This window comes from Crocuta crocuta, unplaced genomic scaffold (assembly GCF_008692635.1).
Source record: "Crocuta crocuta isolate KB4526 unplaced genomic scaffold, BGI_CrCroc_1.0 scaffold27, whole genome shotgun sequence".
Lineage (NCBI taxonomy): Eukaryota > Metazoa > Chordata > Mammalia > Carnivora > Hyaenidae > Crocuta > Crocuta crocuta.
Window position 1 is genome coordinate 5,952,643 of NW_027532250.1, and position 22,735 is coordinate 5,975,377.

General features: G+C 48.0%; 3 long non-coding RNA genes across 4 annotated transcripts; 1 reads left to right on the top strand and 2 right to left on the bottom strand.

Annotated features, from left to right (window-relative positions):
- Nucleotides 1–352: 352 nt before the first annotated feature.
- LOC144243253 (uncharacterized) lies at nt 353–2,114 on the bottom strand. Its single transcript, XR_013338585.1, has 2 exons — nt 1,635–2,114; nt 353–1,168 (listed from the first exon to the last, which is right to left on the bottom strand). It is a non-coding gene; the product is annotated as an uncharacterized LOC144243253 (long non-coding RNA).
- Nucleotides 1,129–10,062, top strand: LOC144243252 (uncharacterized). Its single transcript, XR_013338584.1, has 2 exons — nt 1,129–1,215; nt 8,868–10,062. It is a non-coding gene; the product is annotated as an uncharacterized LOC144243252 (long non-coding RNA).
- A 5,173-nt stretch (nt 10,063–15,235) lies between these two features.
- Nucleotides 15,236–18,465, bottom strand: LOC144243337 (uncharacterized). 2 transcript variants are annotated; one of them, XR_013338621.1, is made up of 2 exons: nt 18,103–18,465; nt 15,236–15,580 (listed from the first exon to the last, which is right to left on the bottom strand). It is a non-coding gene; the product is annotated as an uncharacterized LOC144243337 (long non-coding RNA). The 2 variants fall into 2 exon arrangements; XR_013338622.1 differs by having other exon boundaries at nt 17,738–18,465.
- Between the last annotated feature and the right edge of the window lie 4,270 nt (nt 18,466–22,735).

The window sequence follows — 22,735 nt, forward strand, 5'->3', positions numbered from 1 at the left end:
GCCCGTTCTCCAACTGTAGCCAGGGTAGAGCTGACTGAACCCAGCGCAAATCCCATGAGTCCCCTATTCAAGATGGCGTGGTGTTCCCTATGGACCGTCACATGCTGGCCTCAAGGCCACCCCACATGCATGAGCATCTTCCTCTCCAGGCTCCTCATACTGGACCCTCCTCCTTGCTCAGCACCCTCTGGCACCAAGGGCTTTGGTTCTTTTTGCTCACCCAGCTACCTATAAGACCATGCCAAATTTCCTCTCTTTCTGGAATGTTCTTTCCGCCCGCCTCACCCAGGGACTTCAACCTGCAGGTTTCAGCTCAGAGGTCCCCTCCTCGGAGAAGCCCCCTTGCACTCACCCTACCTCCTCGCAGTAGTGCTGCGTCTTTTCTTCCTACTGGTCGTCCTGGGGTGTGATGGCATCTCTTCACATCTTTGGGAGTGACTATTTCACTGACACCCATCTTCCTGCAGTAGAGCATGGCTTCCACAGGGACGGGCACCATGTCTGCTCTTGCTTACCGTTGCGTTCCAGGGCTAACCACGGGGCTTGGGATATACTAGGTAGTCCGGTAATAATTTTGTTGTTCAAAGGAAGGAGAAGAGAGGGCTCGGGGCATGTTGGCTGTTGTTGTCGTTGTCGTTGTTGACACCATTTGGTGAGGATGTTGAGCGAGGCGGCAGATGGGGGCAGATTGGGTGGGATGGTGGAAGGGGCCACAAGGCTAAACTAGGGCTTTGGGGCTGGACCAGAAGGTAGGATGGTAGATATTGATGACCCCTCAGAGGCTGCCTGGGGTGGCTGAGTCTTGCCAGGGCTGCCATTTGACAGGGAAAAAGGAGAGCCCCTGCCTGTATGTCAAGGCAATACACTGACTCCTGCCTGCCCACCCACAAGGAAGTGAGGAAGACTCAACCAATCGGAAGCACCGAGTGTGGAGGGGTGAAAAGCACCCACTCAAGAGTCACTGGGATCATCCCTGCGGGCGATCTCCCCCAACTTACGGACCAACCCTGACCTCAGTCTGGAAAGACAGCGATAATCAGAGGTCCCACCTCAGGGGGTGTTGCCTAGATTAGATTGGTCAATGCATCGATAGCATCAGGCATCGGTAAGCAGTTCAGGAAGTGGGATGTCCCATTGTGCAAGCCGGTCATGAGCCATAAAGGACAACCTAGGGAAGCAGAGTGAGAAATCAAGCAAAGCAGGACAGCAGGGAAGGTGAGTTAGTACCTGCAAGGGGAGGGGTGGGCCGAAAGGTCTGTTTCTAACCGAACCACCAGAGCACCAACGTATCCGGCCCCAAAATGTGGAGACTTGATCATTTATCCAGTGGTTCTTTTTTCCCTTATTTGTTGCGTTCGCCGCCATGCTGCCCGGAACAGTGGCCGGAACAGTGCCTGGCACGGCACATGCGTCTTGCGCCCCAGGTCCTCACATGAGATCCCAGCCTGGCCAGGCACAGAGCAGGCGCTCAATAAATAGTAGTTGAGTGACTGAATCCAGATATGTAGAAACAACCCGATCTCGGAGTTAAGATTTTCTCCCAGATGTTTTGACCTCAGGTTTGAGCAGCCTCAGGCTAATTTGGTGACAGCTTCTCTGATCTTTGTGTCCCAGAAAACAAACATGATGATCACCTGCACTTTGGTGATAATATTGCTCTCCGGCCTGTCTGGAACCTTCTTTCTCTGCCTTTGCAGTCCTTGCCAGAACATCTAAAAGAACTGTATTTGCTTTGCGTGCGCCACGATTGTGAAATAGGTCACGCGAGCAAGTGAGAGAGAAGGGAGAGAGAGACGATTGGCTACTGTCGTGGGAGATAATTTCCACGTAGAAAAGATAATAGAAGGGCCAGCCTCCTCAATGTTTTCATCCTGCTCTGACCTGCTTGCCAGCTAATTTAGTTCCACGGTTGCCCTTTACATCAAAAGCAAGGTTATGTTGGGGCGCCTGGGTGGCTTAGTCGGTTAAGCGTCCGGCTTTCGCTTAGGTCATGATCTCGCAGTTCGTGGGTTCGAGCCCCGCGTCGGGCTCTGTGCTGACTGCCAGCTCAGAGCCTGGAGCCTGTTTCAGTCTGTGACTCCCTCTCTCTCTGACCCTCCCCTGCTCACGCTGTCTCTCTCTCTCTCCTAGAAATAAATAAAACATTTTAAAAAAAATCTAAAAAAAAAAACAAAAGCAAGGTTATGCCGTTTGAAAACTTTGGGACTTGCTGCCTTTGCATTCCTGCGAACATTTCTTTGTTTGCTCCTGTTTGTTTTAAATGTTTTAAAAAACACACACACACACAACTTTTCAAATTTAATTTTTTTTAACTTTTACATTTCTATCTCCACAGAAGGTTTTGGAAAAATATTCAGGGGCGTGTGGGTGGCTCAGTCCGTTAAGCGTCCGATTCAGGCTCAGGTCATGATCTCGTGGTTCATGAGTTCAAGCCCTACATCGGGCTCTGTGCTGACAGCTCAGAGCCTGGAACCTGCTTCGGAATCTGTGTCTCCCTCTCCCTCCCTCTCTGCCCCTCCCCAGCTCATGCTCTGTCTCTCTCTCTCTCCCTCAAAAATAAATATAGAAAACATTTTTTAAAAATTAAAAAAAAGAAAAATATTAAAATTGTCAAATAGGTGATACGTGCACATGATCCAAAACCTACACAGAATAGGTATCATGGAAAGATGCCTCCAGGTCTCCGCCCTTCTCCACCCCGGCCCCTCCCCCATAATCTCCATTCTGGCAGGACATTGCCAAACAAATGTACTTCTCGTTTCTTTGACCCTCCATAGCATACTGCACACTTCTTTCCCCCTGCAGCTTGCTTTTTTCTCTTTGTCACATTACCTTGAAGATCATTTTATATGCTTCTAGGAGCTTCCTCATTAATTTTTTTTTTCAGTGAGCTCTATGCCCAACGTGGGGTTTGAACTCACAACCCTGAGATCAAGAGTCACATGCTCCTCTGACTGAGCCAGCCAGGTGCCCTTCTTTCTTTCTTCCTCCCTCCCTCCCTCTTTCTTTCCTTCTTTCTTTCTTTCTTTCTTTCTTTCTTTCTTTCTTTCTTCCTTCCTTCCTTCCTTCCTTCCTTCCTTAAATGAAGTGGGGTTGACTCCGCTTCCTCTTTCTCTGAAACAACCACATCATATTCCATTGCATGAATGGACCATAAACTCCAGTCCTCTGTGGATGAATATGTGTGGTGCTTCCTATCTTTTGCTATTTAGCTGCAGGTAATCTGAAGCTCCCAAGATGTCTTAGATATGTACGCAGGCATATTCCACACCCTCTGTTGTGTTTGATTAAACGATACATGTTTTTTATTTTAAAAACTTCCAGCAATACAGATGTATATAAAGTAAAATTCTCGTCTTAAGGTACAATAATTACTCAGCCCTACTTCTTACACACTGGAGTTATTTTTTTTAATGTTTTTTATTTATTTCTAGGAGAGAGAGAGAGACAGCGTGAGCAGGGGAGGGTCAGAGAGAGAGGGAGTCACAGACTGAAACAGGCTCCATTATTTTTTTTTTAATATTTATTTATTTATTTTGAGAGAGAGAGTCCAAATGGGGGAGGAACAGAAAGAGGGAGACAGAGAATCCCAGGCAGGCTTGGCACTGTCATCGTAGAGCTCAACATGGGGCTCAGTCCGACTAACTGGAAGATCACGACCTGAACGGAAATCAAGGGTCGCATGCTCAACCAACTGAACCACCCAGGTGCCCCTGAAACTTACTTCTTAAATGTAATAATATGATTAGGCATTTTTCCCTATTGTTACTTATAGTTTTAACCCTTTCTTTTAAATAAAATTTTTTACTTAATGTTTATTTATTTCATGAGAGAGAGAGACAGAGTGCGAGTAGGGGAGGGTCAGAGAGAGGGAGACACAGAATCCGAAGCAGGTTCCAGGCTCTGAGCTGTCAACACAGAGCCCGACATGAGGCTCGAACCCCCAAACCATGGGATCATGACCTGAGGTGAAGTCAGACACTCAACCGACTGTGCCACCCAGGCACCCCTTAACCCTTTCTTTTAAATTTGTTTTTATTTTTTTTTTAATTTTTTAATGCTTTATTTATTTCTAGGAGAGAGAGAGGGGGAGAGACAGCGTGAGCAGGGGAGGGTCAGAGAGAGAGGGAGTCACAGACTGAAACAGGCTCCAGGCTCTGAGCTGGCAGTCAGCACAGAGCCCGACGCGGGGCTCGAACCCACCAACCGCGAGATCATGACCTAAGCGAAAGTCGGACGCTTAACCGACTAAGCCACCCAGGCGCCCCAAAATTTGCTTTTATTTTTAAGAGCTGTATAGTGTTCCAGAATATGACCAAAACACACTGTCTTTAACCATTCTTCTATTGATCTGGTCAAAGCTTTCAAATAATTTATTTCATAAGGAATAACATTTACAGCACATTACGAAAGGTAAATACAATATGACAAAGGAGGAATTCCATGTAGCAATCATGAGGAAGGAGTCTCATTTAGTATCATCAATACATCAGGAAATTAGGGTGGTAACACCTTAATCAAGGGGTCAAGGTTAACATCACTGATAAGACACGTGGACAACAGGAAGCCCTGAATAAGATGCACTGGAAAGGGCATATCCCTTCTATAGTGTTTTTGCCAAAAATGCATAACCTCTTTCAAACCATGAGACATCAGATAATCTCCACCTAAGGGGCATTTTACAAAATAAATGAGGAGTATTTGAGTCTCAAAGTCATGGAAAACAAGGAAAGATCAAGGAGCTGTCACAGGTGTGATGTGGGATCCCATCTTGGATCCTGAAATAGAAAGTGGGGGAAAACCTCTGTGGGGAAACTGTTGAAATTGGAATAAAATCTGTAGTTTAGTTAATATCATTGTATCAGTGTTGATAGTAATGTGCCAGTGTTAATTTCCTGATGTTGGTCATTATAGTATCGCCATGTAAGATCGTGGTTCCTGGGTGGCTCAATCCGTTGAGCATCCAACTCTCGATTTCGGCTCAGGTCATGATCTCAAGGTCGTGAGATCAAGCCTTGTGTTGGGCTCCGTGCTGAGCATGGAGCCTGTTTATTATTCTCTCCCCTTCCCTCTCCCCCCCTCTCCCTCTCTCCCACTGTCTCCTTCTGCTTCTCCCCTGCTTGCTCTTTCTAAAAAAAAGAAAAACTTTTTTTTCAAAGATGTTAACATAGGGGAAAGTGGTGAAAGGTATGAAGGAATCTCTGTAGATGCACCTGGCTGGCCCAGTCATTGGAGTGTGCAACTCTTTTTTTTTTTTAATATTTACTTATTTTTGAGACACACACACACACACACACACACACACACACACACACACACACACACAGTGTGAGCAGGGCAGAGGCAGAGAGAGGGAGACACAGAATCTGAAGCAGGTTCCAGGCTCTGAGCTGTCAGCACAGAGCCCGACGCGGGGCTCAAACCCACCAACTGTGAGATCATGACCTGAGCTGAAGTCGGATGCTTAACGGACTGAGCCCCCCAGACACCCCCACCCCACCAAGAGCACCCTCCTCATGACTCCACCTCTAAGCATTTCAAACTAGACTGACTAGGAATCCGAAGCATTGAACGTTAGGAGACACAGAAAAAGTAGGCTTCATTTCAGAGATTGTTCAAGAATCTGCCGGTGGCGGGGCTGCTTGCGGCTTTCCCTCTCCGCCTTCCCTGGAGAAAGAACTGGAAAGTGAGGTTTCTACGGGCTGTGCTGATTGCCTAAGGGCCGTTGGGCCAGGGCAGCCCTCGGTCATTCATTCTCCCCCTTTCAGCCTGTTCCTGTGTTTATACTACCTTGTTTAGCTTAATGCACATCCCAAGATTACCCCTAATACACATCCTCCGATATGTTTATGGAAATTCTTTATAAGCAAACGGCTTTATTTCCCTTGAGTAGCTGCAGATACAAAGCAGGGGTCACTTTTTTTTTTTTTTTATTGACAGACTTAAACACCTCACGGTGCCCCCACCCGGGGTGGGTCTGTCCCCCCAGCCCACCCACGCTCACACCGTGGGACTCCGCAGTATGACAAGCTGAAGCCTGCCCACTCCGGGTACGTCCCCAGTTCCCAGCCCTTAGCCATCCTCCCAAAGCAGGATCTTGGCGGCTCTTGTACACATCTGGCTCTTCCCTCTGCTGGTGGTTTTGTGCAGGTAGGGGGGCAGGAAGAGGGAGGAGAGAAGCTCCTGTTAGTCTGTATCTGTTTCTCCCCTTCCCCACCCCGCCCCTTCCCGCACAGAGCTCCTCGATGCCTGTTAGTGCCAGGCACTGTTCTAGGCCCCGCGGATTCAGCCGAGAGCGAGGTGGCTGTTGGCTCTCAGAGAGCGAGACCGCGTTCCGATGGCTTGTGCGGGGGGGAAACGCACCAGTGCGTTCACCTGACGCCTGCGGAGGGTGGGAAGCACTGTGAGGACAGTGATGGAAAAGGAGGCAGTCAGGAGCCGAGGGAGCAGCGGAGCGAAGCTACCCAGGAAAGGGTGGCCACGGACGAAGTCTACGAGGAGGTAGCGTTCACGCAGACACTGCGTGAAGCGGGGAGAAAGCCAGAGTTCTGGGAAGGGCGTTCCGCGTGAAGGGGCAGTAAGTGCAAAGGCCCTGGTGCTGCAGTCACTCAATATATGGGGCAAAGAGCAAGAAGGCACATGGGCCCGGAATGCAGTGATCAGGGAGGAGAGTGGGAAGTGACGTTGGGGCGGCAGACAGAGACCAGTTTATTAGGGCCTTCAGAAGCTAAGCAGGGGCGTGAGGACTTTGTTCTATTTTCTTTTCTTTTTCTTTTCTCTCTTCTTTCCTCTCCTTTTCTCTTTTTCTTTCTCTTCCTTTCTCCCTTCTTTCTCTCTCTCTCCCTTCCTTCCTTCCTTCCTTTCTTCCTTCCTTCCTTCCAGTAGATTTTGTTCTAATGTTAATGGAAAGCTACCAGGAGCTTTAAGCAGGGAAAGACATGATGTGATATATGTTTTTAAAGGATCCCTTGCGGGTGCCTGGCTGGTTCTGTCGATAGAGCACGCAATGCTTGATCTCAGGGTCGTGAGTTCAAGCCCCACCTTGGGCATAGAGATTACTTTTAAAAAAAGATCTCATGGGGGCGCCTGGGTGGCTTAGTCGGTTAAGCGTCCGACTTTCTTTTAGGTAATGATCTCGCGGTTCATGGGTTCGAGCCCCGCGTCGGGCTCTGTGCTGACTGCCAGCTCAGAGCCTGGAGCCTATTTCAGAGCCTGTGTCTCCCTCTCTCTCTGACCCTCCCCTGCTCACGCTGTCTCTCTCTCTCTCTCTCCTAGAAATAAATAAAAATATTTATAGAAAAAAAAATCTCATGGGGCGCCTGAGTGGCTCAGTTGGTTAAGCATCCAACTTCGCCTCAAGTTATGATCTTGCAGTTCATGGGTTTGAACCCTGCGTCGGGCTCTGTGCTGACAGCTTGGAGCCTGGAGCCTGCTTGGCATTCTGTGTCTCCCTCTCTCTCTGCCCCTCCCCCACTTGCACTCTGTCTCTGTCTCTCTCTCAAAAATAAATAAACATTAAAAGATTTTTTAAAAAAAAGATCTCTGTAGCTTGTATGCAGAGGATGATTGGTATGGGAGAGAGTGAAATAGTTATTTTAGGAGGCCACTGTTTGCTCAGAGATTGTTCAGGAGGGGATGGTGATATAGCTCCTTCTGACATCTAACTCGGGGAGGACATAGAGTGTCCTAGGATAGAGAGCAGTCAGGCTCACTGATGGCATGAGATGGAGCTGATAGAAAGGAGGAATTGTGGGGGCGCCTGGGTGGCTCAGTTGGTTAAGCGTCCGACTTTGGCTCAGGTCATGATCTCACAGTTCATGGGTTCGAGCCCCACGTTGGGCTCTGTGCTGACAGCTCAGAGCCTGGAGCCTGTTTCAGATTCTGTGTCTCCCTCTCTCTCTGACCCTCCCCTGTTCATGCTGTCTCTCTCTCTCAGAAATAAATAAAAAATATTAAAAAAAAAAAAGAAAGGAGGAATTGTGGATGATTGAATAATGAGGGGGGGCATTTTCATAGATGGGTAAGATCAGAAAAGCAGCCAATTGAGTAGGGAGAGACACCTGTAGACATCCAAAGGAACATGGCACCCAGAAGTCTAACATTTGAGCGTTAGTAGTAAAAGGGCCCCAATGTATGCATCCTCTGTCACGGGCCAGGCACTTTGGAAGCAATCTCGCACACTCTGTTTCGTGGCATCCTGGCCAGCATCCTGAGAAGTAACGTGGCAAGATGATGTCCATTTTTTAGATGAGGAACTAGGGACACTGGACAGTTTAAAGAATTGGATTTGAACTCCTATCCATCGGACTCTGTTGTGGGTTAAAGTGTCTCCCCTCAAAAGACATACACTGGAGTCCTTTCTCCAGGATCTCAGAATGTGACCCTGTTTGGAAATAAGGTATTTCCAGAGTTAATCAAGTTAAAACGAGGTCATTATGGTGGTGGGCCCTACTCCAATATGGCTGATGGCATTTTGGAGAAATGTAGACACTGAGACAGACCTGATGGAGGGAAGACTGTATGAAGAGACGTGGGGAGAAGACAGGCATCTAGAAGTCAAGGAGAGAGGTCTGGAACAGGTCCCTGCTTTGCAAACCCTCCTCCCCCGGAAGGAACCAGCCCTGCTGAAGCCTTGACCTTGGACTTTCCTGGGCTCCACAACTATGAGTCAATTCATTTCCGTGGCTTAAGCCACCCAGTCTGTTATAGCAGAATATTAATTAATTAAATTAATATTAATTTTGAAAATCTCCACCTTCATTTACACATACTAGCAAACTCTAGTGCCAGACCCCTAACACCCCTACTTCGCTGCTAAGTCATGTTATGGTCTCTTATTGAACTCTCCATCTTCTCTGCTAAAATAGGTGTTTTCTGGACAGCTGGAATCATGAACAGCTTGCAACTCTAGTACCTGATGTGTAAAAGGCACGTAATCAATACCAAATATTTGGTGTTTGGCTCCAGTTTTGAGGCTGACTTCTCAATGGCAAGGATTGCCTTCCACCGGGACAGGGAAGCCATAATGATATAAAGGCTCAAAGCTCCCGCAAGATGTTGATTTCTAACCATCATATGATAGTTACAAGCGGGTCCATTCAGGGTGCCCCCTAGAGTAAGAAGGCTTATCCAAGCGAGGAGGGCTAGCTGAGGAGGGGGTCATAAAGGGGGTGGAGAACCCAGCAGTACCCTCGGGCTACCAACAGGAAGGGGCCCTTGCCTCCTCCAGGGCCTGAAAAGGCAGCAGGAAGTGACCTTGCCAGAGCTGTAGGAGAGGGCCGTCCCATAGGAGCTGTGGCTTCAGTAGAGACGCACAGCCATGGCTACGGCCAGCAGGCCAAGGAGGCAACCGCTCATCTTTACTCTCCCTCAAACTCCCGTCTCCAGCCCCTGCTCCCTCTTGGCTAAAGGCAGCAAAAAGCACGGTGTCACAGGAGCCAGTAAGTGCAGTCCCCACGGGTCCCGGGCACAGAGCAGGACAGAGAACGCGGAGAACGGATCGGCAAGGGCAAATGGAATATTCTACACACTCAAGACGTCCAAGCAGCTCACACCGGGTGCATCGACAGACCCCGTTTCTTGAACACCGTCCAATCCCTGCTGGTTATTTATGTCACTACCCTTTCGCAAGAACCACATAAAATATTTTACATGCTTTTAAAACTCATAAATGTAATGAAGCCAAGATGTTTCAGCAAATGTGCTTGACAGACAAATCCTGCCGAAGATCCGCTCTTAGCTGATGTCAGGACCGAAGGCAATCTCCTGACCTGCGGGAACATTTGACATGGAAACCAATAAATTCATCCCCTGCCCGCATGGATGTCAGGCTGTCACTGCATCTTGAGAATGTATCTGTTCCTTCGTTCGCTTCCTGCCGTCCCTGCCTTGCAAGTATTTACTGCTCTTTCAACACTGAACTTGGCCAGTTGGAAATGTATCAGTTTGCAAATGCATCAGTTTGCAAATGCAAAGAGAGATCCCTGCACTTCGTCCGGGCGTTTATGTGCACAGCCTCCAACACGAGCTGCCTGAGATTAATAAAAACGCGTGTGCCCCAAACTTGGATTCATCATTTCGGGGGGCTCAGCATAAAAATCAGTAACAGTTTAACACAAAGTCTAGTGTATGAAAATAGCTTGTTTGAGTTTGAGTAATTCATCATGGGTCAAGGATGGTTCCAGCCTGTTCCATGTAGTAATTACATCCATCTCCCTAGTGGATGTAAAATGTGTGGGCTATTATTCCCATTTTGCAGATGGGTAAGTGCAGACCAGGGGCAGCTGAATCAACTTGCCAGGGGCCGCATAGCTGAAAGATAGCGCGCCAGGAGTCAAATGTAGATAGTCTGATTCCAGAAGACATTTCATTTACTTATTTTTTTTTTTAATTTTATGCTTTATTTTTGAGAGAGACAGAGCACGAGTGGTGGAGGAACGAACAGAGAGAGGGAGACACAGAATCCAAAACCAGGTTCCAGACTCTGAGCTGTTAGCACAGAGCCCGATGCAGAGCTCGAACTCCTGAACCGTGAGATCAGGACCTGAGCTGAAGTCGGACGCTTAACCGACTGAGCCACCTGGGCGCCCCCCCAGAAGGCATTTTTAACCTCTACGTAGTGTCCACTTTTATAAATGAAGGATATTTTGGGAAAAACAGTGTAGGGCAGTAGCATATGAAGATGGCATGGGTTTAAGGTTCAATAAACGGGTATTGTTGGTATATTTGGAACCTCAGTTTTTAGATCTGGCGCTCAGGCTGAGCCCCACTTCTGATCATGAGCATACCCAAAGGCACACAGGACACTAGGGATACAAGACGGGGTCAAATGAATGTGACCCCTACTCAGCTGACACCGACAGTCTAGAGAAGGAGAGAGATCATAGTCAAGTAAAGTCACACATAAAGCAAAATTGTAACCGTGATCAGTGCTAGTGGAGAGGTGTCCGGCCAAGGGCCGTGAGTGAAGGGGCCTATTCTAGTCAGGGATGAGGGGGAGACAAGACTGAGTTAGGGCTCCCGTTTGAGTCATTAACAAGATTAGGGAAGGCACAGTGTGCAGGCAGAGAGGTGCAAAGGCACTGTGGTCATGGAGAAGTTCTGAAAAGAAGCTTGGAAGCTTGGAGGCTGAAAGTGAGGAGGTCCAGAAGATTTGATAAGAGCTGTGACTTCTTTCCCTGGGAAAAGCATATGCAGGCATGCACAGAATTTTTTATACAGTGGCAAAGGGTTCACGGCCCCATCGCTCAGACCTTAGACAGCGGTTCAAAATGGTTGTCTTAGGGGGGGCCTGGGGGGCTTAGTCGGGTAAGCGCCCGCCTCCTGGTTTCGGTTCAGGTCATGATCTAACAGATCCATGATTTTGAGCCTCTCTATGGGCTCCGCGCTGACAATGCAGAGCCTGCTTGGGATTGTGTCTCTGCTCCTTCTGAGCTCTCTCTCTCTCTCAAAAAAAAAAAAAAAAAAAAAATNCCTTAGAGAAGAACTTCATTTACAGGTACAAAACTTTGACCTAGAAACTAGCATTTGTATCACAATAACTGGTGATATTAAGTCACCTGATAAATTAAGCAACAACCTTCCGTGCCTCCAGTTTAGATTTTTTTTCCAGCCACACCCATCCGACCTCAAGCACCAACACTAAAGGAACAAAAGAATAGAGGAAAGTGGGGAGGAGGCAGAATGACGCTGAGGATACTGGAATATAAGCATATCACAGGAGATCACAGAGTCCTAACACCCTGCAAAGAGACTTTTCCCCAAGCCGCCGGGACACACCTAAAACCCACCCTGGGATGCTTTCTGTTTCATTTTCCAGCTCAGAAACTTGAATCATTCTAGGCAACCGGCTTTAAGATCATGCCATAAAGCAAAGGCATAAAGCAAAGGGGGTACTTCCTGCTGTTGATGGCCCGGCTGTGGAATGTGGCCGGTCCGGGTTCAAATGCACACTCCCGGGAACCTGGGAAGGTCACTTGACCTCTCTGGGCCTTTGTTTTCCCATCCGAAAAACGGGTAGAAGAGTAGGTACTTCTCACTCGCTTCTTCCTCCCATCTTGCTTACTCTGGGATTTTCTCACATTTCTGCCAAACCAGCCACGTGCTGGGTCTCACCCCTCCTTGTGAACAGCACTCTTGTCAAGATGGCTGACAAATTCCGTTGCCCCAAACCCGGTAGCACAACCACAGATTAAACCACAATCCACTTTCTCTGTCCCTGGTGCCTTAGGTTCTCAAATCCCTGAACAGCTCCCCTTCCCCACCCAGCACTCCGAGGAGCACAGAAGGGAACCCCCCACGTGCCCAACCAAGTGTATAAACCCGCTTGTTCCTGGATCCACTCATTCAGCCACAAAACGTTCGCAGGCGTCTATTGTCTGCCCTGCACTAGACCAGGATGGGGGGATCCGGTACATTCCAACGAGGAGAAGATGGATAACGAATAAATAAGTGGAAAACACTTAAGACCGTGCAGGATGGGGCCGTGCAGAGAAACTCAAGCGGGACCAGGGACGCTTCTGATCATGTCTCTGATCATGAGGACCTTGAAGGATGCTGTTGCCCAATGGCGTGGTCAGGGAAGGTTCTGGAGAAGGGACGTGAGTGCAGAGACTGAAGCGAGGGACCTGGCCCCTTGGGTCTCTGCAGCCGGTGTTTCTAGCAGAGGCAAAAGTGAGGGAAAGGCAGAAGCCTGACTGAAGGACTCGGGCAAGAACAAGAGGGCCGGGCAGGCCCCCCCCCCCCAGCAGAGAGGGACCCCCTGGAGGGGACTTCCTGCCTTGGAAGGTCTCTGGCTTTGCCCGTCTCCTAGCTTCTTTCCTCCTGTTGAAGGATGAAGAAACCCCGATCTTGGGTTTCCATTTAGGATGTTGGGAGGGGAGCACAGAGCCCCTCTGCGAACATAAGGAAAGCCGTGAGCCTTCTCCTCAGGAAAACGCCCCAAATTTGGCAGGCAGCGCCAGATAACACCAGCACCCGGGGAACCTCCCGGTGGATCCCGAAGCTAAGATGAGGAGCCCCAGAGCTCATGTCTCATTTACACAGGTGATGAACGTGTCCAAAAATCTTGACCGCCATGTTGGAATAACAAAGAGGCAGATCTTCTGTTTTCTCAACAACTGAGCCATTCATCTCAATGTGGATTATTCTCCTATAACCAGTGAGATCTTGGGGCCCCCCTACAACTAGGAAGGATGGCATCGAGGGAAGGAGTATCAAAGGAGTATAAATAACCAAAGCAAGGCCACTCCCCCTCTCGCCTGCCTGAGTGCAGTGTAGACCAGTGCTATCACTGAGTGAGCACCCCCCATCCCCTGAAGTACAAGCATAATCTCATTTAACCCTGACCGCAAGATCCCTGTGAAGCAAGAACGCTGTTCCTCCCACTTCACAGATGTAGAAACTGAGGCTCGGAGAGGTGCCGCCCACTGCCCAGCTGGCAAATGGTGGAGCCTCTGACCCCAAACTGCCTGATTCCAGAGTCTGACTTTCTCCAGGGCTGAGCCAGGGTCTTGCAACCTTCTCCCGCGCTGACCTTCCAGAACTTCCTCATTTCTGATCTTCAAGCTCCTCAAGCTCCTTCCTGCCTTGGGGCCCTTCCTGTTTCCAAGAACATTCTTCCCTCAGCTCGGAGTGGTCACCCACGAACATCCCAGCTCAGGTGGCCTCCACCTCTGATTATCTTATCCCGTTGATTCCGAATCTTCCTGACTGAGAGACCAAATCTGGACTTCCTCTGTGCATAATTTACTTGTTCATTGTCTGTCGTCCCCTCTGGGCCGTGAGCTCCAAGTGGCCGGACTTCTGTTGCTGAGTCGTGGGCTCTAGAATCTCACCTGCCCCGGGAGTTGTACAAGGAAGCAAACAGATGACTGGCGGTCAGACAAGCTGACCCAAAGCCTGCCTTTGCTGCTTCTGAGGTGTGTGCCCTGGGACAGGCCACAGACTTCCCCATCCTTGGTTTCTGCATCTGTAAAATGGAAATAACAATATCGGTTTCTCAGAATTGTGAGGACAATCACATACGGGCCCGTTGCCTTCAGTTTGGTTGGAACCAGTAAATACTGGTCTTTCCTGATAAACTCTTCTCGTGGGACCAGCCCTCCAGAACCTTCTCCTACACCTCCCAGCCACACCCAGTTCTTTTATATTCCTTATAAAAATATCCCAGAGGTATACAGGGCTTTCTGCGGAGCTGCGGCATTTTCTATCAGGGGTCAGATATGAAGGACAACGGTGGATTTGTTCAGATTCAGTTAGCGCCGTGTGGGTTTATGCTGAACGAATCAGCCCGTTTCTGAAATTGAATTCACTGTGTCTGACTCACCCTTTCTCGATAGGCTGTCTGTCCTGGTGAAAGATGCTATCAGTTTCAACCCCTNTGACAGCCAAATTGTTAAGTTCCTATGAATTAGGAACTTCTTGATCATCGTGAGGTCAATAATAACAACCAATATTGAGGGGCACCTGGCTGGCTCAGTAGGTAGAATGCGCAGCTCTTAATCTCAGGGTTGTGAGTTCAAGCCCTATGGTCGGCATTCAGTGTGGAGCCTACTTAAAAAAGAAAAATAAATTTAAAAATTAAAAGAAAATCTGACACTTACTTAGCATTTCCTCTGCTGAGAGAAATTTGAATATAGTCCAGAGGTTAGAAAACTTTTCCTGTAAAGAACCAGATGAAACCTTTTAGGTTTGCAGTCCAAGAGACAAAACTGAGGGTATTAAGTAGATCCTTACACGACAGGGGAAAAAAAAGATTTTCACAAATTTTCTTTTTTTAATTATTTATTATAATTTTTAATTTATTTTTATTTTTATTTTTGAGAGAGAGATAGAAACAGCAAAGCAGGGGAGGGTCAGAGAGAGAGGGAGACACAGAATCTGAAACAGGCTCCAGGCTCTGAGCTGTCAGCACAGAGCCTGACGCGGGGCTCGAACCCACGAACTGTGAGATCATGACCTGAGCCGAAGTTGGACACTCAACCGACTGAGCCACCCAGGCGCCCCAATTTATTATAATTTTTTAATGTTTATTATTTATTTTTGAGAAAGAAACAGAGTGAGAGTGAGGTGGGGGGTTGGGGGTCAGAAAAGCAGAGACACAGAATCGGAAACAGGCTCCAGGCTCAGAGCTGACAGCACAGAGCCCAACGTGAGGCTCAAGCTCAAGAATCTCGTGAGATCATGACCCGAGCCAAAGTTGGACGCTTAACTGACTGAGCCACCCAGGCGCCTCTTGATTTTCATAAATTTTTAATGGATGAAATACAAAATATAGTAATAATTGATTATAATTTGTTCTAATACAGATCTTCAATGAAAAGAATGGAACTCTTTGGGAAGATAACGTTTTATTGGATTGGGGTTCAAATGCTCCTCGTCATCAAATAGATGGTAGATGTGCATCTGTAAAGACTGTTCTTAGCTTGTGGGTCATGCAGAATTAATTGGCAGGTGGACTTGGCCTTCAGGCCTCTCGATCCCTGGTATGGTCCCGAGGAAGTTGCTTCGTTCTGAATGTTGGCCTAAGACTGTAAGACCTTGGGCTCCTCACTTACTTTTCTCCTATCAACGTCCTCACCTGGAAAATGATTATGAGAAGAGTAATAATAATTACCCCCCAGGATAAATGATTAAATACATACACAGTGGTTCAAAAAATGTCTGACCCCAAGTGACTAATTCCACAAATCTAGTTACTTCTCTGACCCAATCTCCACCCAGTCCCCAAGCCTCCAACCTTTCCCCAGTGTCTTCTGGTCGTTCATGGCAAAAGCTCCCTTATGCTCACCCTTTCCTCTGAGTGCCCCCCCTTCTCTTCGTTCTAAGTGACTCTTGGTTCTTCCCTGGGGACACTCCCCTGGGGACACAGCTCTCTCAAATGGTGGCTAATTCCTCTGTCACCACCATCCACCATCCCAGAGTTAGGTTACGTGAGCTCCTTGCTTATTCCCTCAATTATCCCTTTTTTCTCCTTCAAACTCTTTACCCCATCAGGGCCCAGAATTCAGATATCCCGATCCACACCCCTCCCCCCTAACATCTTCTACAGACCCCTGAGATCCTGCCCCTCAGTTTTTAAAGACTTCGTTACCTGACTCTGCAGCTTGCTCACCTATAATGGTCCTTGAGGTTGTCTATACCCATGACGAGGGTCCTTTTCACGGCCTGGGTGCCCAGTTCCGAGGCGGCCTCTTCAGTAGGGAGCTTGGCACACACTCTCGTGCTCATACTCTCCTCGTTTCCAATAATGGCCTCCAGCACCCCGATTTCAAACATCTCTCCCTTCAACCTCGCCCAGGTATCTTTCTAGCTCAGTCCCTTTGGGATCCCAAGCCAGTTCCTTATCCTTCCCGTAGCTTCTGCGTTTGCTGACCCTCACTGTTACACTCCTCACCCATTCCCACCCTGCCAGCCGTGGGTGCTATTCTATCCGACGCTCACCCTGAATGCCCTTGCCCTTTCTCCGCCGGCTTACCCCACTGCGGGTTAGATCCGACTCGGCTCATTCTGCACCTTCATGGAAACAGATGAAGAAGCAGGGAAGAAACACACAACCCGGAGAATTTGTCTTCAAATGTATCACCACCCGCGTGGGCCCAGCCCCTCCCTGCATTTCCCTCTTGCATTCACATTCCCTGCCTCCTGGAAGCCTGGTTCCCCCTTCCTTTCTCAACAACTCTCCTTCCTTCCTCTCCTTTCTTTCTTTCTTCCTTCCTCTCTCTCTCTTTCTCTCTCTCCCTTCCTCCCTCCCTCTCTCTCTCTTCCTTATTGTGAGCCATAGAGGGAGAGAGCGAGAATCTTAAGCAGGCTCCATGCTCAGCGCAGAGCCTGACATGGGGCTCGATCTCACAACCCTGGGATCACGACGTGAGCTGAAATCAAGAGTTGGTAGCTCAACCGACTGAGCCCCGCAGACGTCCCTTACTCTTATTTTTAACTTCAGTGACCTGATGGATGTAATTAGTGGAAGACTTCCCATGCCCCCAAGTAAGTCAACCTCCCTTCCCTGATGTGCACCCAAATATTTCCCTTCCGTGCTGTTGTGGACGGAATGCACGTTACCGTATCTCGTGAGCCAACACCCCACCCCTTCCTGTCTTCTTGAGATCCTCGCTCTGTCCTGGATCCCTTCCCTTGGATCCTTCCTGACATCGTCCAACACCTGCTGTAGTATCTCCCTCGAACTTAAATTCCCCCTGAAGCTCTCCTTCCCATCCCACTCCAGCCCCTTACCCCCACTCCCCACGAAACCTCTTCAGAAGAATGGACCCTGCTCACCACCGCTTCCCATCCCCCTCAACCCTCCCTATGTCCCTATGCCCTGCGGCTCCACTGGAGTCTCTGTTTTCTTCCTTTTTAAAAAAAATATTTATTTTTGGGAGAGAGAGAGATAGAGTGCAAGCAGGGGAGGGTCAGAGAGAGAGGAGACACAGAATCTGAAGCAGGCTCCAGGCTCTGAGCTGTCAGCACAGAGCCCGATGTGGGGCTTGAACCCACAAGCCTATGAGATCATGACCTGAGCCGAAGTCGGACACCCAGCCTACTGATCCACCCAGGCGCCCTTTCTTTTTTTTTTTTTTAAAGTTATTTATTTATTTTGAGGGAGAAAGAGAGAGAGCTCACGAGGGAGGGACAGAGAGAGAGAGAGAGAGAGAGGGAGAATCTCAAGCTGGCTCCACACTGTCCTTGCAGAGCCTGACGCGGGGCTTGATCCTGTGAACCGTGAGATCACGACCTGAGCTGAAATCAAGAGTCGGACGCTTAACTGACTGAGCCCCCACGGGCGGCCCGTCCACGGAGTCTCTCTTGATGACTGGCCGTCTTTCTGTTGCCCCAACTCAGTGGTCAGCCCAGGGCTCGTCTGCCTTGAAACAGACAGTGGATCGGTCCCTCCCTTGGAAAGCACGTTCCTTCCTCGGCTCCTGGACGGCTGGCCCTTCGTCCTTCTGAGTCACGGGCTGCTCCTTCCCAGGCACCTCTGCACGGTCCTTCGGCTTCCCTCCTTGCGAGTCCGGAGCTCCCCAGGCCTCGCCCCTGCACTTGTTTCTCCCTTATCTCCCTTCCTCAGAAGATCCCAACCAGTCCTGCGGCTTCAAATACCGTCTCGTGCCGTCGTCACCGGACTCCTGGGCTTCACCCCTGAACTCCAGACCGGCCCGTCCACCTCTGATAGGGCTTTTCCACTTGAATGTCGAGTTGGCATCTCAGACGTTAAGTCCCAAACGAGCGAGGCCTCTCATTCCAGGCATCCTCTCTCCCCGGCTAGGAGATCAGCTTCTCCCACAGCCTTCCCTGTTTGTGCACACGGCACTTCCAACCTGCCAGGTGCTCAGCGCAGAGCCCTAGGAGTCACCCTTGACCTCCCCGTCTCCTAGCAAGCGCTGTCAGCCTCACGATCGCGCTGCATCCCTCGGCCCAAGTGCTTCGCCCCCGGCCACCACCTCTGCCTGCATCCCAGCCTCCATCCCGTCGCTCTGGACNAACTCAGTAGGAAAAAAAAAAAAAAAAAGCAATGTTTTTTCAAACCGAGAAACAAATGAGGGGGAGGGTCGGGCTGCTCGGTCTTAGCATTAAGTCATTAAGATGAAGCCTAGTAACTATTTCGAGGCTTAGCTGTTTTTGGCGCAGGACAGTTAAGACTCCCTGAAGCATTCGATTCGTCTCTGCTTCACATCTCTGAAACGTGCTGGTAGTCCGGCTACTTGGGGGTGTCTGTCTGGTGAGGTGCCGTGTGCGAAGGCCCCTGGAGAGGGACGGCAGCTTTGCTCAGGGAGGAATATGCGTATGTGAAACCTGCCCAAAGGTGCTCAGTATAACTAATCACTACTCACTCGGGGGCTGCAAATCCAAACCACAGTGAGACACTGCCTCACACCTGTTAGACGGTTGCTGTAAACAAACAAACAAGCAAAAATGCAAAAGAGGGGTGCGGGGCTGGCTCAGAAGAGCATGCGACTCTTGATCTCAGGGTTGCAGGTTTGAGCCCCACGTTGGGTGTGGAGATGACTTAACACACACACACACACTCACACACACACGCACACACAGTAACAGATGTTGGTGAGGATGCAGAGAAATTGGAACCCCCGTGCTCTGTTAGTGGAGGGAGGGGCACATGGAGAGTTATTATCTAATGGGAATAGAGTTTCCTGGAGTTTCAGTTACTCGAGATGGAAATAGTTTGGAAGATTGCACAACAGTGCAAATGTTCTTGATGCCACTAAACTGTACAACTAAAAAGGATTAAGGTAGGGGCTCAGTCGGTTGAGTGTCCGACTTTGACTCAAGTCATGATCTCATGGTTCGTGAGTTCGAGCCACACATCAGGCTCTGTGCTGATAGCTTGGAGCCTGGAGCCTGCTTCGGGCTCTGTGTCTCCCTTGCTCTCTGTACCCCCCCCAACCCCCACTCACATTGTCTCTCTCTCTCATAAATAAGTAAACCTAAAAAAACTAAAAATAAATAAAATAAAACAGATTAAGATATTGAATTCTATGTCATATCTATTTCGCCACAATTATTTTTCATTGGGGAAAAAAACACAAAAAAACCTAGATTACTAAAGCCATGCAACTCCACCTCCATGACCTCTCGCTTACTCTACTCCAGCTCCACTGGTCTTTTTAAGGTTCTTCAAACACGTCAAACATGTTCCTGCCTCAGGGCCTTTGCACTGTCTGTTGCCTCTGCCTGGAATGCTCTTCCCATAGTTATCTGCGTGGCTCACCTCCTTCATGTCTCTGCTCACATGTCTTCTTATCAGTGAGTCCTTTCCTGATCACCCTACGAAAAAGCATCCACTGACGTTCTCTATCCCTTTAGCTTGCTTTAACTCTTTTTGTAGCTCTTGCTTTTGACATATATTAAAGGTATTTGCTTATGCAATGGTGAATGTGATGACCACAGCCCCTGTCATGTCATGTCTAGTCTGGAAGGGGATGTGTCCTTATTTATGCCTTTCATGACTTCAACTCACCCCCAGCCCCATTCTAGGTAGAGTCCGTGTATCATAGATCACAATTTTTAAAAGATGTTTATTTATTATTTCTTTTGAACGAGTGGTGGAGAGGCAGAGAGAGGGAGGGAGAGAGAATCCGAAGCAGGCTCTGCGCTATCAGCACAGAGCCCAACATGGGGCTCAATCTCATGAACTGTGAGAGATCTTGACCTGAGCTGAAATAATCAAGAGTCAGACATTTAACCGACTGCCACCCAGGTACCCCTGCATGGGGCACCATTTTTGCATGAGCCCACAATGTTGATGTTAAGCTTTCACACAGATTAGATTGGGACTCTTTGAATTTTTCACCTCTAAAATTCTCAACACCTAGCTCAAGTCCTGGCATACAGCGGACAAAAAGGATTACTCATTAAATGAGTGAATGAATGGGGGCGCCTGAGTGGCTCAGTCGGTTGGGTGTCTGACTTCTGCTCAGGTCATGATCTTGCGGTTCATGGGTTCGAGCCCCACATTGGGTTCTGTGCTGACTGCCAGCTCAGAGCCTGGAGCCTGTTTCAGATTCTGTCTCTCTCTCTCTCTCTCTCTCTCTCTCTCTCTCTGCCCCTCCCCCGCTCATGCTCTGTCTCTCTCTCTCTCAAAACATAAATAAACTATTAAAAATTAAAAAAAAAAAAGAATGAATGAATGACCTGGTAAATCAAATAATTCTGATCCCCAAACTATCACATCTAATGTGGGTCAACTTAATATTATGAGAATCCTCAGATAAATACTCCTGCCATAGAGCCTGAAAAAAAGTGTATAAGGATAGATGTTCCCTGAACACTGTTCCATACCACAGACCTTACTAAAGAGGGAAGGCCACAAGCAGAGATTAGGCTCCCCATTTCCTGGGGAAGAAACAAGGCATGGAGAGACTGAGTCAGCCTGGACCCACACCAGGGTCTGTCCTCACCCGTGTTGCGGGTTTCAGACCTTAACTTTCAGATCACCTGGAGGGTGAGAAATGAATGAAAAGCACTGTCTCGCTCTTCCCTGTGCTTAACTCCCGTTCTCTTTCCTTGGAATATGATTCCTTCTCTGTTGCTGTCTTTGATTGATTCCCCTCCACTCCTCATCCCCCGGTATTTGTCTTCTTCAACATTTGCTTCCTTCTGCTCTGGGTGCGTTCTTTGCTTCGCCCCCACCTCGCCTCCATTTTGGTTTCCCCAATCCTTTGGTAACCCGACCGGGCTGGGACCAAGCCGCTTGTTTATCTTGGAGTCTGGGCTTAAAAAAAGAAGTTAAAATCTCTCCACACATTAAAACGAAGAAAAGAACATTTTATATTCCCTTTCATGGTCAAAAGATGATCCTTTCTTCCCCTTCACAAAATCCATTTAGGTGTTTATAGACCAGTTATCTTAACAATGACTGTCCTTTGCTTTTTCTCTCCGTGCCAATTAACATTCTTAATTGCCCCGCTCCAACTGTCTCACTTTTTGTGTGTTGGGGAGAGTTCCCTGACAAGTTTATTTTCAATTATAATTTATATTGCAAAGACGGGGAGATATTTATGACAGTAAACTTTCCTGTGTGCTGGGCTTTTAGCTCTCTCAAGGTTTGTTATAGTAAAGAACACTTGTAGCAAATTTACAGAAGTGCTTTCTCAGTGATTTTTTTTTTAAAGACAGAGTTCAGAATAAGCACTTTTGGGGAGGGGGAGGCAGTATTTGTGTCTGGTAGAGAAAAAAGCAGGGAAAACCCTTAGAAAGGTTGCAAGTGCCAATACAGAAATGTTTTAAGTAAAGAATGAATCAGAGCTGCTAAATAAAGGAAATGAAATGGAAAAGCGTTTTTAGCTGAAAAATTGTTCAATCAATTGAACCTTCAACTTGCTTTTGAAAATCTATAAGTTTCTCCTGTCCGGTTACGAAATATGTGAGCATCCTGATAAGCATGTTTATGGACTTAGCCATTTAGCTTGATCGCTCATGTCACCAAGGCTCATGTCTTGCATAAGAGCCCGCAAAGGGAGTAAGATAGTATTTGGAAAAAGCTCTTGAAGGGTCGTGAATTTGTGAAACGCCAACAGTCATTTCAGAAAAACTCAGGACACGAGGCCTTCAGGAAAGAAATCCAAAACTTGAACAGAGCTATGTATGAACAGGAGGTTCACTGAAATATTATCTGTAATAAAGGCAAACAACTCGAACGCAATAACAGGGGCTGCTTAAGCAGATTAAGAGTTTGTTCAGACAGTGAAAAATTACAGTATGAAACACATTTGCAATGTGTCTTGTTTTCTTTAATGTGGTGGAGAAGGCTCGTCACATCCGGGTTCATCGTGAAATGAACAGGACCCCAGACTGTATTTTCAAATTGATCTCAATTACGTTATAGGTATGATATTCACGGAGGAAAGATTTGAAGAAAATTCACTAGAATGTTATCTTTTTCTGATCTGCAGAGGAAGCAGATAAATTACTCGAATCATCCCACAAGTGAATATAAGATGGCGATTGAGCAATCTTTGAGGGAAAAGGCAAGAATGCAGGGGTTTGATTTAGTTGGGGGAAGGTTAAGAAGGCTCCCCTGGAAAAGATCAAAGGATTTGATTGTGATTTAGTATTCTAAATTTTATTAGAAAGTGTTTTGCTATTTAAAAAAAACAACAACGTAGTAGGTGGATGTTAACATGGCCTTGAAATCATATTACCTATAGACCTGGTTTTTCAACTCTGACACTATCGACATTTGGGATCAGATCATTTCTTGGTGGGGGGTGGGGGG